Source organism: Octodon degus, unplaced genomic scaffold, assembly GCF_000260255.1.
Source record: "Octodon degus isolate 3935 unplaced genomic scaffold, OctDeg1.0 scaffold00250, whole genome shotgun sequence".
NCBI lineage: Eukaryota > Metazoa > Chordata > Mammalia > Rodentia > Octodontidae > Octodon > Octodon degus.
The window spans coordinates 2,542,548-2,547,869 of NW_004524826.1; the positions used below are offsets into that span (position 1 = coordinate 2,542,548).

At 42.7% G+C, this 5,322-nt stretch overlaps 1 pseudogene; it reads left to right on the forward strand.

The window, feature by feature from the left end:
* Positions 1-1,947: 1,947 nt before the first annotated feature.
* Positions 1,948-3,341, forward strand: LOC101567334 (annotated as a pseudogene).
* Positions 3,342-5,322: the final 1,981 nt, after the last annotated feature.

Here is a 5,322-nt window from a genome sequence, read left to right on the forward strand (position 1 = left end):
GATTTGATTTGAAACTGTCTCATTGCTATCTGTTTATCAATAAAACTTTGAAAAAAAAAGAATGAGGATGCATTAAATGTTTTCAGACTTCTACTGTGTATCATTTACAGACCCTAACTGACTGAGTATCCAAGGTTCTGATCAATAAGCAAGAGTTTCTATTTAGAAAGAAGAAAGTATGAACAAAGGGACTGTAAAATTCTGATCAATAATTAAATTTTATACTATAATCATGATAATTATTAACTTTAGAATACACAAATAAGGTAACTTGTATAAACAATGAGTGATTATTCCCTATGCCAAAAGTTTCTTTTACTTTTTCATCAGAAGAAAGAAATTATGATCAATTATAAACTTTGTTGAGGAAAGTGTACAGATTAAAATTTTAAGAAAATAAATTCTAATTTCAAAAGAAACTACACTATAACTGTAAAAGTAATATACATGTAAAAGATTATCTTAAAGTATGATCATAACTGAACAAAGGATCATAGAAATCAACATACTCATAATAAACTGGATGTCCCCATTCTGCCTAATCATAAAGTCCATAACGTCACTGTTATTTAGTAAAAGTAGCATATTTTAGGATTTGTCTTTAGTAGGCCCTAAATTTGTGTAAATAAGTGTCTCACTGGCCCAAAATGCCTACCCCTATCACACATTGCCACCATACTTTATCCCCCCGCTCATCACCTCATGAAGAACTCTCCGAGACCAGAATTTTTCTGTATTTAGTGCAGCGTCTACAGGGTCTCACTACATAGATTGGATTCGTACTGATCCGCCTGTGTTCACCCTCCCAAGATCTAGGATTACAGGAGCGCCACCTCTCTCAGTCTCAATCACCATTTCAGTGCACCCCGGGGAGCGGGGCTGACATAGCATGCTGTACCTTGAACTCCGGGCACTCAGGCCAGCCCTCAAGACTGTATTTCTGAGCCTTATTTATAAAAAGCTTATCATTATCACTCTTCAACATTATAATATCACATAAGAGTGGCTCTAAAAAGAGGGTGGAAAATAGAAATTCTTCCAGTGGGGCAAACTTGAAATGATTTAACTTGTGGTTTACATGAAGACGGATGCCCTCAGATAAGGTTCTACACTGACTGGCCAGGTTCTTCATAGAAGCAAAAGCAAGAAGATTGCTTGACGAGACTTAAAGAGGTGTACGTAGAGACCTCTTAGAATGGTCCTAGAATGTAAGATAGTAAGTTTACTTTTTATGTAGGATCAATGCATATTCAAAAATACTCCCTATACAAGATATTCTTTTTTTAAATTATAATGTTTTTATTTTGATGAGTAAAAATAAGAACAAGAAAAACAAAAGCAAAGACAGAAACAGGGTAACATGTAACAATACATACATTACAGATTTTCAAAACAACAACAGCTGATTAACATATTATCTATTTTTATCGTCAAATCTGTTGCTCAGAATAACATGTACAGTTACACAAGATGGGACATATGATTGAATATTATCACATGCTTTCAAGAAAGCTCAAATTTTTATTTTTATTTTTAGGAAAGGGTCTACAGGGTGATCAGGGTCTCACTACTAGACTGGACTCGTAGTGATCCGCCTGTTTACAGCCTCCCAAGAGCTGAGATTACAGGCCTGCACCGCTACATCCTGTCTCAATTGCAGTTTTAGCGCACCCTAGGGGCGGGAGGGGGGGGGGGGGGGGCTGGCACCGCCCTCAGGGGATCGAACGTCCGACACTTCCTCCTGCTTGCAGGCGCTTTAATCTGCTGAGCTACTTGGCGGGCCTAGGAAACCTTAAATCTTTATTCTTGACTCTCATTTTCTTTTATGACCTTTTTAAAAACATTTACTTTAGGTAGAGCAGCTCTCCACTTTAACGCGCACCTCAGTGTCTATAGCACGCTCTTTTTCCTTCCTGGGTGAGGAGATCCTGTAGCCAGAAATCCACCATGTCTATTCTCAAGATGCACACCCATGAAATCTTCGGCTTTCGTGGGAACCCCACTGTGAAAGTTGACCTCTACATCTCCAGAGGTCTCTTCCAAGCTGCTGTGCCCAGTGGGGCCTCTACTGGCATCTAGGAGGCCCTGGAGCTGTGTGACAATGACAAGTCCCACTACTTGGGCACGGGTGTGTCAAAGGCTGTTGAGCACATCAATAAAGCTACTACACTTGCCCTGGTTAGCAAGAAACTGAATGTCGTGGAGCAGGAGAAGATAGACAAGCTGATGATTGAGATGGACAGTATTAAGAATAAATCCAAGTTTGGGGTGAATGTCATCTTGGGAGTGTCTCTTGTGGTGTGCAAGGCTATCACTGTGGAGAAGGGGTGCCCCTATACCGCCACATCCACGACCTGACAGGCAACCCCAAGGTCATCTTGCCTGTCCCCGCCTTCAACATGATCAATGGCGGCTCACACACCAGGAACAAGCTGGCCATGCAAGAGTTCATGATCTTGCCTGTGGGTGAGGCCAGCTTTAAGGAGGCCATGTGCATCCAGGCTGAGATATACCACGACCTGAAGAACATCATCAAGAAGTACGGCAAGGATGCCACCAACATGGGCGATGAGGATGGCTTCGCACACAACATCCTGAAGAAAAAGGAAGCCCTGTCTTTGCTGAAGACTGCCATTGGGAAGCCCAGCTATTCAGATAAGGCAGTCATTAGCATGCATGTGGCTGCATCTGAGTTCTACAGGTCTGGGAAGTATGACATAGACTTCAAGTCTCCTGATGACCCCAGTAGGTACAGCTCACCCAATCAGCTGGGCAACCTCTAAAATAAATTACAATGCAAATTTATTGCATGCAATGTTGTTCTGCACTAGGATAATAATTTATTTAGATACTTTTTCTCTGCCCATCTCTCTTCTGCCAGCACCAGCATGGACCTACTGAATGTCATCAATGACTACCCAGTGGTGTCCATTGAGAACTCCTTTGGCCAGGACAACTGGGGCCCCTGGCAGAAGTTCATGGCCAGCACCGGCATCCAGGTAGTGGGCAACCTCACAGTGAATGAGAAGGCCATGAATGAGAAGGCCTACAACTGCCTGCTGCTCAAAGTCAATAAGACCAGCTCAATAACTGAGTCCCTACAGGCGTGCAAGCTGGTGCAGTCCAATGGTTGGGGCACCATGGTGTCCCACATGTCTGGGGAGACAGAAGATACCTTCATTGCTGACCTTGTGGTGGGACTCAGCACTGGGAAGATCAAGACTGGTGTGCCCTGCTGATTCAAGTGTCTGGCCAAGTACAGCCAGATCCTTAGAATCGAGGAGCTGGGTAGCAAGGCCAAGTTTGCAGGCTGGAACTTCAGAAATCCCCTGAGCAAATAGGCCATGATAGGCCAATACTCAGGCCTTGGGCCCAGGTAGTTAGGTCCCCTCCTGCCACCATTTCTGTAGATGCCATCAGGACCACACAGAACCCGTGATCCCAGCTGTGATCGTCATGTTTGTCACCTTGTGTCCCACCATGTCTGGAGCAGTCTGTGTCCCAGGCCAGGTTCCCAGTGGTTCTGTTGTGAAATAAAACTCCAGTGCCCCAGGGGACAAAAAAAAAAGAAAAGAAAAAATGTACTTTAAAGAGAGTATAATAATACTTGATATGACATTAGAAATGGTACACATTTAGAAGACCAAGATGACAGGTATTTCAAGCATGGTTTTAGTATTACACTTTGCTGTCCTCAGTGAAGTTGCTTAATTCACAGATATCAACATAGAGTCAGTCAGGGTGAGAATTCTACCCATTACCTGCTATTTTCAAAAACCTTAGGACTATTGCCTTATCTAACCTACATATATACATGTATGGTTTTGCCCCTACCTTATTCCTAATTTTTCTCCTTTCTCTTTGTCATTTAATCCTTAAGTTCTGTTTCATTCCATTTAACTGTGTCTCTTATATCTTTAGGTTTTTATTTCTTCTTTTGAGTTCTTACATTAGGGAGACAATACGATATTTATACATGTGGGTCTGGTTTTAAATAGGCATGACTTGCCCTGGACACCAGCCTAGCCCCTTTATAGTTTGCTCAATGATCTGATAAACTAACCACTGTGGAAAGGCTAGAAGCAAGGCAAACTCTCAATGATAGGGACTACTTACATAATTGGAATGAGCTACTATATCCAATTTGCCACCTACTATATTCATGTCTCAGTACTCCACACTGTGTCCTACATTTGTGAATCAGATAATTGCTTATTACAGCTTGCAATGCAAATTTATTGCATGCAATGTTATTTTGCACTAGGATAATTATTTATTTAGATACTTTTTCTTTGCTCATCACTCTTCTTCCAGCACCAGCACGGACCTACTGAATGTTAATAAAAAGCTAAATGAGCATATATAGACAATACCAAAGGCAATAAATATTTTGGTGTATCCTGCCAGGTAAAATAACTACACAACAGTAGGTCAGCCTAGAGGCAAAGAAACTAGAGTAGATGATCAAGAATGCAAATTAGAATGTGAGGACCTGGAATAAAGCTCAGTGGTACAAGTGCCTGCCTGGCAAATTCAAGGTCTTGTGAGCTGATCTGGGTAGGTGACCTACATTTACCTTTGCCATATGCAGAGAAAGTAATTTGCATTATGCTATTGAGATAGTATCTAATGTTTGGGTATCTGGTGCTCAGCCAAGATGGAGACAATCTTTCCTTCCCACAATTCTCAGTCATTCCTCCCCAAGCCACTTCTCCTCCACTGAATAAAATCCAGGTGTCTCCCTGGGTCAGCCTCTTTGTTCCGGAAAGCCATCTTCATGGCTGGACTCAGAGCCCCTTGGCTGCCCAATAATTAAAAAGATACAAGGTCCTGAAGAAAAATGTAAAGGTGACCTGACTTTGACAACTGTCCCCCCATTGATCACCAGTGTTCGTTTGCCTGATCTGGCTGGTGAGGAGGTTGTCTCCTTCTTCCCCCACCATTTGTCTTTGTTACTCTTCTTATTGCTGAGACAAAATATCCTACATCCAAAGTTAAAGGAGAAAAGGTTTCTCCCCACAGTTTGGAGAGGTTTCAGTCCATAATCTACTGGCTCCAAGGCAGGGTGGCATGGCAGAGAGGCATCACAGAGGAGAAACAATTCACGGCAGACATAAGACAGCAAAAGAAGCCAGCAGTAAGCAGAAAGCAGCAACCCTGCTTTTGTCCCTTACGTCCTGTCCAGGCTGTCCCTCTTAGGGTGGGTAGCACTCACACCCAGGGTGTGGCAGCCTTAATCCTGGCATGGTCACATGACTCCTTCCCAGGACCACATGCTTGATCCCAGCATCACGTATTAGATCCAGTCACCTCTGAAACACC